The following is a 16,687-nucleotide window of genomic DNA, read 5'->3' as shown; positions in this document are numbered from 1 at the left end:
ACAGTATACAGTGCCAGGTTCCTAACATCTATGGACAAAATGAATTTTATTTCTAGGTGCCCTAGAACAGAAGTTCCCACGCCAATTGGCCGTGAACTTGACCGAGGCCCTAGTTCCCTCGCCAATTGCGCGATCATTGCTCTTTTTTGACAATGTTGCCGATCTTGCGGCTTTGCGGTCTGGCAGTACAAAACCAGTGCAGTAAGCCTCGACATTTGTTACACTGTCAAAGGAGCAAATGGAAACAATGTAAGACAAATCAACAAGTTCTTTTATTGGTGGAGTAAGTGCAAAAACATTTATTTACAAATACTGTACAATGTTGAAACATTTTAAGTAACATCACCTTTATTAAAGAAACACAGTATACAGTACAGTACAGTGGGATGGTGCGCAACACTGTCAGTCAGACCTGCACCAGTACAGTCCTAGAGGGCAGCAAACAGGGCAGGTTTTCAGGGCAACCTTGAAAACCATGCCTGTTTGCGGCCCCCAGGGACTGGAGTCATGCATGTCCTGTGTAAAAAAACACACAACAACATCTTCTTTTTTTAAGTACAGCAGGTACTGTAGGTCAAAACATGTACAGTACAATACAGTTCAGCACAACAGTATGGTCTCACAGAAAGTCCTCCACATTGTCTGTCCATGGCCGATTCCTTGCATGGCGCAAAACACCATTAATGCAGGTCTCGAACGCCTTTCATTACAGGATCAGTAATTGGATAAAAGCGCCGCATTTCATCCACAATGTTTTTCCTTAAATTGAAAGGAAGCGCCTTTTTTACGCGATTCCCATCGTAGTTAACTTTGAAGGCCCAGTCGCAGTACAATGAGTAGGGAACATGGTGCTTAAAAATGAACAAGGCATACTTGTGGGGTACACCAGCTCTCTTCACCCTATACTTCTCCCTGATCTTCGGTGGCAGATCGCACAGGGTGATGTCGGGCACCGTATCGATGCGAGTGGGTGTAGGTCTTTTGGGAGCGGGTGTGCTTGAGGCGACGGGCGATGGTAGGTTGTCTGGGAGGAAGCTTTCCTCCGGTCGTGGTCGCCATGTTGTCTCCTGGCGTTGTCTTGAGGTGGTTGTCATGTCCTCCTCAACGGCATACTGGTACATGTACACTACATCTTCTGGTGGAGGGGGTGCGCTTGGTGATGGAAGGGGGTCGAAGGTCTCATTCATCACATCCATGTCACCCCCCTGCTCCGGCGTCAGGGAAACAGGGGCATTAGCACCAAGCAAATAATGTATGCCCGCTATGTCAGCCTCTATCTTCTCCATCCGTCGATCCATCCATTGATCCATTTGTAGCATCCGTTGCTCCACATTTAACATTGTCTCCAGAAGCAGATCTATCTTTGCTAGCACAATAGAATTCCCAGGGAGATCCACACTTATCCCATTCAGCATCCGGTCTAACGAGCTGCTTCTTGTGCATGGCATCTGGACAGCTGGGGGGATGGGTGCAAAGGAGGATGAGATGGGGGTTCCATGGACAGAAGCGGCATCGACATCGAGGAAGAGTGGAGGAGGTGACCTGTGGATACCCGATAGAGGAGAAGCGGCAGCGTCGTAGAAGAGGGATGGAGAAAGTGACCTTTGGATTTCTGGGCGAGAAGCAGAGTCGTCCAAGAGCAAAGGAGACAGTGACCCGTGGATTTCAGAGGCGTCGTCGTCGGATGGAACCGGAGAAGATGGGGGTGGAGAAGACGGGCTGAAGATTTCCGGGACAGCTACAGCAGAGTCGTCGAAGTGTATGGGAGGAAGTGGTCTGCGGGTTCGATGGGTTGGCTCCCATTCATTTTGCATCAAGAGTACATCACCGTATATCTTCTTGACATAATGAGGCTTACGTCTAAGAAAATCCTTAGCCTTTGGGGTCAGCGGAAGGTTTTCTTTATTGGCCTTAGCCTGTCGCTTTTGCCTTGGCATGGAAACTGCAACCGCCTTTCGCTTTTTCAGCTTGACAGGCACGGCAGAGGCGAGTGGGTTCCTGCGTCCATAGAATCGGGGTTGCTCCATGGAAGCAGGTGGCACAATGCAGTATCTGGACAAGGGGAAGTTCAGATAAAGATCATGGAGTGGTGGGCTATGCAAAGTGTGTAACCTTTTATGCATGGCGACCAGGTACAGGTGTTGAAAGTGGGCGTACTCTAATGTGAGTCATTACCGTATAAATACACCATCCATTTTGTGTATTGACTGCACATAGAATACACATCGACTAAACATCGAATACACATTCTTGTGTTTGTATTTCTTTCTACTCGCAGCAATGCCTGTTAAAAAGATTTCAAAGGAGCTCAGCATGCGAATTAAGGAGATGTACACGAGCGGACACCGAATTGCTGCTATCCAGCGCTGGTTAGCTACTTCTGACCTCGTTGTGCCAGCAACCACCGTGAGCTATCATGCATACGGGAAAAACAGAGACCGCAAAAGGGCACCAAGGGTAACTAACGCGTAAGTATATTTATAAAACTTAACAAAAAAAATATAGCAAACTGTACGTACTGTACTGTTCATACATACTGTTCATACTGCGTTTTAGGAAGTGCCGTAGTTACAATCTGAAGACTTTGTATTTACAAAAGAGCTTTTATTTATTTGCAGTTCTGTATCTAATACTGTTGTTATTTCTGTTGATTTATATTACAACATAGTTTGTATATTTATATTTATAGTACAACAGTATACATTGTTTGTATCACATAGAAACAGATGGGTGTGATGCTCTAAATTGAGACCAGTCCTTGTTGGACATCCAGTATAATAAAGGTCCACAATGGGTTAACCTTAACAACGTTGGAGTGCCCCCAATAGAGTTGATTGACAACTGGTGGGACAGACGTGGAGTCAGCCAGACCCTCACTAGATTATAATATCACAAACCCAGACCAGTGTTGTAGAAATAAGTGGTCAATGACCATGGTAAGCAGGAATAAATGAAAAGCACTATGGCTCTTTACCTGTACTACCAAGGGGGCACTCATGTCGTCGGCGGCGTGCAGTCCATCTTGTGAAGATCCGGAGGAATAGAGAGCGTTGATGGCGCACTGCCAGGGGATCCTGAGAGAGTCAATCAGGAAAAAGAAACAGCCAGGCCACTCCAAAGATGAAAAAATGGTGTTAGGTTTATTGCATGCTGATAAACACACAGGGAACGGACAAATAAACGCACCTACGCGTTTCGTAGTAAGTGTACTTTATCAAGGTCTCGATAAAGTACACTTAGTACGAAACGCGTAGGTGCGTTTATTTGTCCGTTCCCTGTGTGTTTATCAGCATGCAATAAACCTAACACCATTTTTTCATCTTTGGAGTGGCCTGGCTGTTTCTTTTTCCTGATTGACTCTCTCAGGATCCCCTGGCAGTGCGCCATCAACGCTCTCTATTACATTGTTTGTATATTTATATTTATCGTACAACGGTATACTGTATATAGGATGTATATATTACAACAGTATATATATTTTGTATATTTATAGTTCAACAGTATATATACTTTGTATATTTATATTTATAGTACAACAGTATATATTTTTGGTATATTTATATTACAACATTATATTTATATACATTTTATATTGCTGCATATTAATAAAACAATATATTTTCTTTACATTGTAGGGAGACAACTCTTCTGGTGGACAAAATAAGTGAGAAGAATGATGAGAGGAGTGCATTAAGGGTCAAAAACACTCTGCAGGAAAAGCACAATCTGACTGTATCTGAGAGCAGCATAAAGAAGATGAGACGCAGCATTGGATGGAAATATGGACGTGTGAGGTTAGTACTGGACAGTACAGGAGGTAAAAGTGTTATTTAGCAAACTGTACTGTACCGCTAATTTTTTTTATTCCTTGTCATTACAGAGCGTACCCCATGATACGGGACGCAAACAAAATCAAAAGAGTGGTCCAGGCCCAGGCATGGATCGACAGTGGGGAGACTTTCCATGATTGCATCTTCACTGATGAGTCTACCGTGTCGCTGGAGAGATTTGCAAGCTTTGCATTCCATAAAAAAGGCCGCATATCTTTGAAGCCACAGCCAAAACACCCTGTGAAGCTGCATGTGTGGGGTGCAATCTCTAGGCGTGGACCGGGTTGCATTGTCATCTTTGAAGGTAAAATGTATCAAATATAATGTCACCTAATGCACTGAACTTTACTAGTGTTGCCTTACTGTATGCACTGTACTGTACTATTGTGCAGTTTTTTGAGCACTTTTCTTGCTATAGGAATCATGAATAAAGCTTTCTTCCAAGACAACATTGTGCCCGAGATGTGCAATACATCACACGCGAGTTCCCCAATGGTCACCGCTTCTACCAGGACAACGATCCGAAGCATACCGCGTCAACAGCGCATATCCTTGCGCGCGGCATCAACTGGGTGAAGACGCCTGCGGAGTAAGTGCAGTAGACCATGTCCCATTTTTGTTCCCCACTATTTTTAGCTCTTAAACCAATTGTCCTTTTTTTCCAATGACAGATCGCCAGACTTGAATCCGATCGAAACGGTCTATAAGTGTTTTTCTGCAGAGTGTTTTTAACCCTTAATGCACTCCTCTCATCATTCTCCTCACTTATTTATTAAGACCATATCCAGAAAGTGGCAAAACCCTCCAAAAAGGACGAGTTGTTGAAAGGCATAATGAGTTTTTGTAACGATGTACTCACCGTGGAACGCTGCAATAAATATATAGACCATATTGCCACTGTGTTGCCCATTGTCATCGCGCGTAATGGGCAAGCATCAGGAAAGTAGTACTGTGCTGTAGTATTGTAAGTACAGTATGATACAGGTAAGTATGGCACAGATTTTTTCTTTCCAGATAGTCAGAGTATACAGTAGTTAGTTTTTTCTTTACAGAGAGAGCGGCATCAGCCATCAGGTTACAGTACATAGAATTTAACAGTAGTCAGAGTATACAGTAGTTCCAGTATACAGTAGACTAGTTTGACAGTACTACAGTAACTGCCTACTAACTGCTCAATTTTTTTCTTTCCAGAGAAAGCAGCACCAGCCATCTACAGTAGTTCTACACATCACACAATGCCATAATACAGTAAGCACATACAGTACAGTACAGTAACTGCACTAATTTTTTGTTTTCTTGTCGTTTCAGGAAAAAAGGGTGGCCTGGGGGGAGGTGGGTTGTTGTGTCCAGTCTAATCTGTTTGTACAGTAAAATGTAAAGTATATAAACAGCAGTAATGATGTACATAAAACCTCTCCTCTCTCAATGAACTACTGTAATGTAGACAGAATGAGGAACAAGATAAAGACGGAAATAATTATATTACTATATATACAGTAGAGGCAACTCTTATTCTAACAAAAACCAGTGGCAATTCCCCAAAAGACCCAGGTACACCCAGGTACATTCTGAATACATGCCTTAAACTTTCCTTAAACTAGCCCCAGCATTTCTGCATTGATTAATGGCCTATCAGATTAACAGCGGGGGTCCCTGGCAGTCCCATTCAAACTGAATTGGACTGCCAGGGATCCCTGCTGTGTTAATACTATGGGTCGTTAGTCAATGCAGAAATGCCTTAAACGTGCCTCAAACTAGCCCAGAACATACCCAGCACATACCCAGAATGTAACCCGGCTAGTTTACAGCAAATGTTAGAATAAACGTAGCCTCTACTGTACAGTATACAGTATATATTATACAGTACATTACAGTATATATTATTAAATAATATTCTTATAAATGTGCATTATTCATGTTTCCCCATGTTTTACAAATGTTTTCTAAATGGTTATCCAATTTCAATCTGCCAAAAGAACTTAATGAAGACTGCATTATATATTATTCATGATTATTTTTATATTTGTATTTTTTGGTTCCTGATAAAATAAAATAAATATTTATTCATTTTCCTGCTAATCATAATCATTGACAACCACCCCGACAGTATATTGTAAGAATGAATGAAAAAACAACATGAATAAGTTAATGGTTTTTTTACTCTCAATTCTCACAATGCTGTGCACATCAGATTTACATTTCAAATTCGAGAGGGGATTTTCCAAAGCGTTACCGTAAACAAAGCCTCTAAGGGTTGGGGGGGATGGTGTGATTACACGCAGGCGCACTGAGGCTTTGTAGCTCGGCTATGGACGGATTAAGAACACAATGGCAATATTCAGAAGATTAACAACGCTGTGGAGAGAGGGGGTTGGTAGGGTGACTCATGCGCTGTACGCAGCAAGCTCCCATCTCTAAAAGGATTAGAATACACGCAGGCGCAGTCAGCCGATTGACGCTAGGCTAGGGACGGATAAAAAACACAATGACTACAGTAACTACAGAAAATGAGCAAAGCGTTGTTGTGTGTTTTTTAACACAGGACATGTCCAAATGGAGTCCTATTAAAGTTGGTAATCAAGGATGCTCACGTCAACGATGTGATATGAAAAAAAGAAGAAAAACAAATTATGGTGCAGTAACTCAAATTAGGAGGTGAAAAGGTGGGCTAAACACACAAGACAAACAGGACATACAAACCAAGACAAACACACATGAAACGTAACACTAGCACAGGCCTATTAATAAAGAAATGCTGATTTAATAAGGTGGAGGGTGAATGAGACACGCATCCGGAGGGGCAAAATTACAACCCTACTCACAAGATGCCAGATAAAACAAGCAGCGAACTGGGGACATGCAGCTGGGCTTCCAAGATGGCGACCGGGATCCTCTCACTGGCGTCCTCACGTGACAGGGGTGAAAGGCTGAATCCCTCAGGTGATACAACTTCCGAACGGATGTGACGTCACGTCCGCTGGAGATCCACACCGGACGTTCTTAGAGCACTAGTCCTCCACTGGTGAGCCGCAATGTCCTCAAAAGTCAACCGCTTGACTTGACTAAAAATCGCCAGATACACACTTCTCCAAACCTGGAACAGCACTAAAAACACTGGAAACTTCCCGACGCGTTTCGTACGCATGCGCGTACTTCTTCAAGGGATGTGCCAACCCCTTGGACTCTATGGTATATATACCATCAGTCCTGAGCTCTGATTTGTTAATTAATGGTTGTATTAAATTAACCCCATATTGGGCATACTCGAGGCGGCACTGGGGGATAGGCATATGCTAAACAAATACACAAAAAACACAAAAAACTTAGACAACATTAAACATAATGACATTAATACATAAGAACATTAAAACATTAAAACATTAAAAAGCATTAAGAAAATAAATATTAAGAGGCAGACAATTGAATGATTCACAAAAAAGCCTTAAGTTCAAAGTCTATGTTTAACCCTTTAGGGGACATAGTTTTCAGTTCATATATCCAGTAAGCTTCACGCATACTGGCCTGCTGGAGTCTATTTCCCCCTCTTGGGTTAACATCAACTATCTCGATAGCCTGACAGCAAAGACCATTAGGGTTTTGCTGTCAGGCTATCGAGATAGTTGATGTTAACCCAAGAGGGGGAAATAGACTCCAGCAGGCCAGTATGCGTGAAGCTTACTGGATATATGAACTGAAAACTATGTCCCCTAAAGGGTTAAACATAGACTTTGAACTTAAGGCTTTTTTGTGAATCATTCAATTGTCTGCCTCTTAATATTTATTTTCTTAATGCTTTTTAATGTTTTAATGTTTTAATGTTCTTATGTATTAATGTCATTATGTTTAATGTTGTCTAAGTTTTTTGTGTTTTTTGTGTATTTGTTTAGCATATGCCTATCCCCCAGTGCCGCCTCGAGTATGCCCAATATGGGGTTAATTTAATACAACCATTAATTAACAAATCAGAGCTCAGGACTGATGGTATATATACCATAGAGTCCAAGGGGTTGGCACATCCCTTGAAGAAGTACGCGCATGCGTACGAAACGCGTCGGGAAGTTTCCAGTGTTTTTAGTGCTGTTCCAGGTTTGGAGAAGTGTGTATCTGGCGATTTTTAGTCAAGTCAAGCGGTTGACTTTTGAGGACATTGCGGCTCACCAGTGGAGGACTAGTGCTCTAAGAACGTCCGGTGTGGATCTCCAGCGGACGTGACGTCACATCCGTTCGGAAGTTGTATCACCTGAGGGATTCAGCCTTTCACCCCTGTCACGTGAGGACGCCAGTGAGAGGATCCCGGTCGCCATCTTGGAAGCCCAGCTGCATGTCCCCAGTTCGCTGCTTGTTTTATCTGGCATCTTGTGAGTAGGGTTGTAATTTTGCCCCTCCGGATGCGTGTCTCATTCACCCTCCACCTTATTAAATCAGCATTTCTTTATTAATAGGCCTGTGCTAGTGTTACGTTTCATGTGTGTTTGTCTTGGTTTGTATGTCCTGTTTGTCTTGTGTGTTTAGCCCACCTTTTCACCTCCTAATTTGAGTTACTGCACCATAATTTGTTTTTCTTCTTTTTTTCATATCACATCGTTGACGTGAGCATCCTTGATTACCAACTTTAATAGGACTCCATTTGGACATTACATTCTATTGGTTTGGTTTTCATTAATTCACTGTGGCGCCGGTTCTTCTTTTTTTCTAATTGTGCTTTGACTGACTGTACTGTCAGTGTTTACCTGGCTGCCAGTTTTTTTAACATATAAGTGTTTTAATTTATATACTAGCGCTGTTTTACACCATTCTTTTTTCTGTTAACACAGGACATGCATGACTCCAATCCTTGGGGGCCGCAAACAGGCACGGTTTTCAAGGTTGCCCTGAAAACCTGCCCTGTTTGCTGCCCTCTAGGACTGTACTGGTGCAGGTCTGACTGACAGTGTTGCGCATCATCCCACTGTACAGTATTTGTAAATAAATGTTTTTGTACTTACTCCACCAATAAAAGAACTTGTTGATTTGTCTTACATTGTTTCCATTTGCTCCTTTGACAGTGTAACAAATGTCGAGGCTTACTGCACTGTTTTTTTACTGCCAAACCGCAAAGCCGCAAGATCAGCAACATTGTCAAAAAAGAGCAATGATCGCGCAATTGGCGTGGGAACTAGGGCAATTGGCGTGGGAACTTCTGTTCTAGGCACCTAGAAATAAATTCATTTTGCCTATAGATGTTAGGAACCCCCTCACTTGACCGCAACAGGGTCCAACCAGTAATGGCTGCGAGAAAGGGTCACGCCGGCGAGGAGGGTCCTATCATTGACCGTAATGGCGGAGAAAGCCGCGCTGCTTTGAAACGGCTAAGTCAGAATGAGCAGAAACCTGGAACCCATAGCTCCGGTTCTGTTCAACCTAGAGGGCTCATATTCGGTCACCATGTAGTCCTAGTTCCGGCAGGATTGCATGGCAAATAGAGACCCTCTCGTGGCAACAGAACGGAGTCAGGGTAATCGCGCAATTGGCGTGGGAACTAGGGCCTCGGTCAAGTTCACGGCCAATTGGTGTGGGAACTTCTGTTCTAGGGCACCTACAAATAAAATTCATTTTGCCCATAGATGTTAGGAACCCCCTCATTTGACCCCAACAGGGTCCGACCAGTAATGGTTGATACAGTGTGTAGCACTGACATGTGAAAGGAGATACAATATTGCCAAAAGGGCTACTCAAACAATGTCAGTAGCGAGGGTTGCCTTTACACTGCTACAGTACAGTACTGTACACGCCTATGCATTTCAACAATTTTCAAATGAGACATACAGTACAGTACCGTACAGCAGCACAGCACGCAAATGCATGTACTTTAAATATGCAATTTTACTATTACCGCGCACGCACAGACTGTGTACTGACGTAGGTTGAATGAACCGCGAAGGTATTAGACTTCAAAGACAACAGCTCGCAAACACCCCCATGAGTTTTTACACGGCATTGCAGTATTGCAGACAGCGAGAATAAAATGCTTAAATCACGGGCGCGAAAATAGCGCAATTCACTCCGGGCGAAAACGACACAAAACCGCACATAACCGGGATAATCTGAAATTCGCGGAGCTAGCCGAGTTAGAATAAAGGGTGTTGCCACTGTATGTGAAGTCTCTCCTTTACTCATTACTACACAAGTCTCACGTGCACTGAAGGTGTGCATTCAGAATATAGTTGTGTTAATTTTCAGTTATCAAAATACATGATTTAATGTGTATATTTCATGTAGACCATGTCCTACAGATATAGCATCACTTACTTTGGCAGGGGTGCAATGAGTTACGGCATGAATACTTTGTTGTCTGCACCTCGTCTACAACCGTGCCGCACTTCGTCTGCCACTTGGCTACTCTCAGCTGGAGTAGTTATTTATGCCATTATTTATGCTATTGCAGTTTAGTACGTGGCCAGCAGGCGGTGCACTGAAAATCTTTGTCTATGATATTCTGGGTTCTACAATAAAGTAACCCCGCAGGTGTCTGTAAACATAATTAAAATGTCTCTTTGTCTAATGACCTTGTACATCTCCACGGTTGCAGTTTCACAGTTAATTTAAAAAAATCTCTGCATTTACCAAATCTGTCTCATAACCTTTCTACTGTACATGGCATGGGACATTGTGCTTTCTCCATGCCACACAAGACTGGCTTGCAGTTATATTTATATGATAGATTGTGCCATTCAAGACGGGACAGATAAGAGTGCAATTTTTGCTGTGGTACGTGCAAGGCATGCAAACTTTTAAATCAACAGAGAAAAAGTTTTGACTCATTTGCCACAGGGGAATACTTTGAAATAAAGGATTGCATATCATGTAATGCAACTTTTGTAATATATCTATTGGAATGCCCCTGTGGCAAACAGTATATAGGGCTTACTAAATGCCAGTTAAAAGTCTGAATTTTAGAACGCGCCAGAAATATTAAGATTGGTTATGATAAGCATACAGTAGCGTGTCACGCCATTTTAAAACTCATCATAACAATGACCCCTCACAAATGAATTATAAAGGTATACAGACTGTAGCCCCAAATTGTAGAGCAGGGGATAGACTAAAGGCTCTCTCTAAGCAAGAGAGCTTTTGGATCTTTAAAATGCAAACATTATCACCGGAAGGTTTAAATGATGAGTTAGATGTATGGTCTCTCTATTGATTTAGACCTACATCAAGACCACAGTTTTCCATCTTTTTTATTAATTCTTAATAATATATGTTTAATATTTATAAAGGTATCTATATTTATATACATATTTTTAACTATTTTATTTCTTTTGACCAGTTATTCTATCCTAGTTCTTTATAGTCGGTTTGTTCGTAGTCTAGTTTGAATATCTCTTTAAGCTCTGCATAATTATTTCAGCTTTCAAAACCCTAGAATTGTGCCTTTATTCAACATTTTTGGGCCTCCTCTTTTAACTTTAATATTACATGTTTACTATTATAGAGGATTGCACTAATACTGTTTTCTATCTCATTTCAGTGCGGATGTTTTTTATTGTTGTTTTTTAATACAGTTAACTAATAAAATGATTTTGAGTGTATTAGTGTATCACATAGTGCTTTTTATTTTAGTAATTTATTGTAGCATTATGTTATTGGCATTTGCTATATGGTAATTGTGATTAGTTACACCATTGCGGAGTTCCGTGATTGGTGGAGACCACCTCCCAGTTTGGGACAATCATTGAATCTCACATGTTATTTAAATGCTGAGTTTAATTACTTGCATTTATATCCCTGAAGAAGTTTTGTAACGAAACGCGTAGGATTTGTGTTTTATTAAGGTATATACCTCTATTTACATGTGAGCACGTTTGAACTCTTGTAAGCGATTGGAAACAGCGTTACTTTGTTTCACCTACTCCGTTCCCAAATACATCTGACGAGCACTCAATGACGCGGGTCGAGTGACGTCTATCAGGAGACTGCAGGAAATTCTGTGCAGGATTCAGTGTCGGAGTGAGTAAACAACACTGAACTTTGGCAAGGAGATTTGAGGGGACTATAATCCAAGCAGCTGTTGAGCAGTGTACTTGATATACAGCTGGGACCTGTATCCAGAGTTGAGATGGTGTCAGGAAGCTAAGATGGTGTCTGCAACTGACGGACTGATTACCAGTGGATGCCGAATCCCGCTGTTGTTTGGAGGAGGAACCTGTGTGAACGCTGTTCCAGTTGGTAACATGTGCCAACATTTATGTATTGCCTGATAACATCATTCTTTATGTACGTGCAATTATCACCACCTTCACTTTATTTCAATATATTTTAATTGATTACACTATGAGTTGTGCGCCGTCTGTTCTTTTTTCCTTTAAGAGTGCAACTCTATCTGAGATCTATCAGTATATCGTTAAGAAGAACGAAAAAAAAGGCAAGAAGAATACCTGATCTTGACTGTTCATCCCAGGAGCTTGAGGCTCCCAGGCAGTCTTCACTTAGCAGTCATTGGTCCTCACCCCCAAGGGGAGGAATGAACCTCCACTTCCCAAGGTGAGGGATTAACTGACTGCCTTTTGCAGAACCCACTAAAACATACAGCAGGAGCGGCCAAACTATGAGGGGATGTGATCACACCAGCTAACTATTAACAATAGCACTACCTGCTCTTACCAGGATTTAGGTGTCAGGCTGGGGGGAAATTAGTGAGGGGCTACACTCTCCCCCTGGTGAAATCCTCATTGTCTCGCACAAGGCAATATTTTATTATAACATCTAAGCTAAACATCCACAAACAACAGTATTTGCGTTAACACAAGATTACATGCATCTTAGAATAACCTGATACATAATTATAGCACAGCATGACATAATATGTATACACATTATCTGTAAACTGTAGGCAGCATAGATCAACACCATGACACATTCTCAATAATAATGTGCAGGATCTGGCCTCATGACTATCTCACCCCAATGATCAGAAACATTAACTGGGTAGCAACACTTCCTTCCCTGCTCACCCACATATTCCATCCTGTCTATGCATATATTTTCCTTTGGTTCAACAGTCAAACTACTTTCCTCCCACCAACACAGAGTAGCTTTCCCTGGGTCACCATTGTCGGTACACTTAGGGGATACCTCTGCTACAAGGTAAGACAAGGATCTAGGATGTAAACACTTGTTAATGAGAGACATAGTACAAGGAAATATCTCACCCACATTAGGACCAGGCATAAAAGCAGTATATTAATAGTGTGGCAGGACGACCTCGCGGCGGGGTCAGTAAGACGCTAGACACGGTGGGAAACGTTCAACTATAGTGGTTTATTAGCCACAACCAAAATAAAGTATGGGTGCACTGTTCCTTTAAGAAACTACTTTCTTGAAAATTAAAGCCTGTTCCCTTTAGGGAAACTAACTCACTTCTTGAGCCCTTACTAACAAGACAGCCAGCTAATCTGGTCATGCCCAAAACATATGCAACACAAAGTATAACCAATAAGCATACTAATAAAGTCTTATCTGTTGCAGCTCCAAACAGCAAACAGGAACACGGTTCCGGGGAGCAGGCTGTGTCCAGCCTCGCAGCAATGTTTATCTTTATCCTGGGTATCCTGGTCCCAGCAGCAAAGCTCCTCGCAGGACTGGGGACCAGAGCAGCAGCAGCTGCTACGGCTTCCAAGCCGGGAGAGTTCTCTCCACCTTCCTGTGGAAAAACAAGCTCACCTTGTGTGAGCAACTTCCTGCTTTTTAAAGCACTTGTTTCACTCATGAGTTCAGCCCCTGTTTAATCAGTCTTCAGCTGTGCTTTCTCTGTCTGAGGAGATTAACACTCAGTGATCTGGCTGCAGCATCTCTCCATTCACTGTCACAGCCTACTGAGTCAGTGACTCTGTCACATATCCCTCTCCCCAGCGAAACATTGTCCTGTGGAGCGACCCGTGCACCATTCCCGTGCACCAGCATCTTTGTCGCCAATGTCTGACGTCGGCCCTTCCCTCCCCCTTTTTTTTCTTGCCTTCCAATTTAGGCATTTTCTTTTTGGGGTAATTACCAGGCCATCTGGGCCTGAGGACTGGTACCTCACTATCTCCTTTAATTCAGATGCAAGACTGAAATCTTGTAAAACTATGGAGTCCTCCAAGGCTTGTTTGGCTTCGTTAAGCTGCACTCTTAAATCTGCAATCTTTAACTGTAATTTCCTTGATTTCGCGGCATCCGCTGGTATATCCACGCTAACAATTGGCTCTCGCAGCTCAGAGACTATTTCTGCCACAATCTGAATTCTCCGGTCATCATCTTTAACAATACGGAGCAATAATTCCACTAGACACGTTAGAAGTGAAGTTGGTGTATTAGGTATCACAAGCATCTCTTGTAGGACAGCAAGAAGGCGTTTCCTGCCTCCTTCTTCACTGGTATCTAGACAGCCGATTATAAGAATCAGCTGCTGAAATATAAATTCTTTAATCAGCATGTCTTCAATTTGTGTCATATATCCGCTTTTTGTTCTTCTGTGAGAACAGCAGGGTTTTGAATATAACTTAAGAGATAGTCTGCATAGACAGCGGGCTCTGGTAAAACATGTTCCAGTGCAGCCTCCCCTTCATCATCCTTTGACTTTATCTCTACCGCCACCTTTTCCTTGGACTGCTTCAGTGACCCAAACGTCTGTCTTGGGCTTGTAAGCTTTTCCTCCAGCTTCATCTGAGAAACCTCCTGCTGGGCAGCAGTAGAGTCCAACGTAGCGTCCTGCTCAGACTTTAGAGACTCGAGCTCCTTGCCTAGGTCACACTTTTGTTTCTCCGCCATCCTGCGGCCAGCCCGCTCAGACTCCAGGTCCTTCCTAAGGTCTTGAAGCAGTCCTTCTGCCTTTCTTTTTTCACTCAGTGCGGCTGCTAGTTCATCTTCGTTAGAATTGAGTCGCGATTCTACTTCTCCTAGCAGACTCAGAGCAAGGCTTAAATCTGTCTCTCTTTCTTTATTCTGAACCTGCAGCTGCTGGTGCTCCTCCCGGACCTTGTCTAGCTCCAGCTGTAGCCGGGCCCCCTCATTGGTCGTGTAGTCCAGCCGCTTGTGGATATCAGCCATCTCAGTTTCATGGTGCAACATCAGGCAGGCCACCTGACGGACACCTCCTCCGTCTTGGCACGCTGCATCTCGTGCTCAGCCATCTGCGTTTGCAGCTCTTCAATCTGATGCTGCCAGTCCCCTCTCATGGCCTTCACCTCTTCCCGGTGCTTACTCTGGGTTTGCACCAACGCCTCCTCCATCTTTTTGAGCTCTGCAGTTCTTGTCGCCAGTATCGCTGTTGCTTCTGTCTTCCAGGCTTCTTTCTCCTTGGCATACTGACTCATGGAGATGGAGTTGCCTCTCTGCTTCTCCAGCTCTTGCTCCAGGCTTTGGACCTTCTCATGTTCCCTCTCACACAGAGTCACCTGGCTTCTAAGCTCCGCCTCCAGCAATGCTCTTGTGGCGCTCAACGTGATCTTCAGCTGCTCCAGGGCGAGGCATTCTTTTTCCAGCATTTTCTCTGCATTCTGCAGAGCAGCCTGTACTTCATTTTTTCCTTGCGCCAATTGTGTCTTCACTTTCTGCGCTTGGTGAAGCTTCTCAGTCCCATCACTGACCTGACCAGTCAGGTTTAAAACCTCTTCCTTCAGGTTTATATTTTCCATTTTCACAGTCTCTATATCCCTTAGGACCGTTTCATTGGCTTTCTTCAAAGTACCCAGCTCTGCCCCTAGCGATGCTCTTGTGGCGTACAGCGTGGCCCTCAGTTCCTCATGCTATTCTGTGGGGACATACTGGGTACTCAGCCGTTCCTGTAGCACTCGCTGCTTCTCCTTGGCTGCTTGCAGACTTGCATGTAGCTATTGCAGCTGGCTCTGCCATAAGTGCGTTGCCTGTGTGTGCTGCTGCAGGGAGACACGTTGCATCCTCTCTGCATTCTGCAGTGCTTCCTGCACCTCTAGCTTTTCCTGGATCAATTGCTTCTCCACTTTTCCTGCTTGGTGGAGCTTCTTATCACCTTTACTGATTTGATCAGTCAAGTCTGAATTTTTCTGCGTCAGACTTACATTCTCCTTCTTTACAGTCTCTAAATCCCTCAGGGCATTCTCATGGGTTTCCTTCAACATACCCAGCTCTGTGTTTAGACTGTGGCCCTCCTGGCGTGAGAGCTCCAGCTCTGTTTTGAGCGTGCTAGCTTCTTGGTGAGAAACTTCTAAGTCTTTGATGAAGTTTTCCACATCTCTCTGGGACATCTGATAGCATAGTCTCCAGTCAGGACTTGTTCTCTCTGATTCCATGTTAGCAATTGCAGTGTTGGCCTTATTCAAACTTGTCGTCAGCTCCTCCAACTCACTCCGCAAGAGATGCTCTGTTTTCTTTAAAGCCGCATACTCTTGTATAGCTGGGAGTATACACCTCTGTACCTCGGCGTTCGCTTCTCGCTCCCTATTCAATTGCTCCTGCAAGGCATCATAATCACGATGGGCAGTTTGGAGTGCAGAAATTAAGGCCTCTTTTCCCTGGATCAAGGATTCAGCTTCCCTTTGCTCCTCCTTTTCCTTTGCCACCGTTCCTGTGACAATTCTGCCCATCACTCCGGTCTGCAGCACATCTCGGTGGCTTGCTGACTCCTGTTGTCCTGATATCGCAGGCTCAAGTGGTTCGGTCACTTCCTCTGTGACTTGAAAAATATTTTTCTTTTTCTTCTTTCTCTTTGTTTTATTAGTTCCAGAGACATCAGTGGTACTGGGCACACACACACTGGACACTTTTGCAGCTTTCATCTGCAGGTATGTCTCTCTTCTCGGGGCCACATATGCGTCGTCATCATAATCATCATATGGCCTGAAGGGACACTGTTTTGTATG

The sequence above is a fragment of the Ascaphus truei genome, chromosome 4 (assembly GCF_040206685.1).
Source record: "Ascaphus truei isolate aAscTru1 chromosome 4, aAscTru1.hap1, whole genome shotgun sequence".
Classification (NCBI taxonomy): domain Eukaryota; kingdom Metazoa; phylum Chordata; class Amphibia; order Anura; family Ascaphidae; genus Ascaphus; species Ascaphus truei.
The sequence above is the reverse complement of the archived record's forward strand: the minus strand, read 5'-3'. Positions refer to the sequence as shown.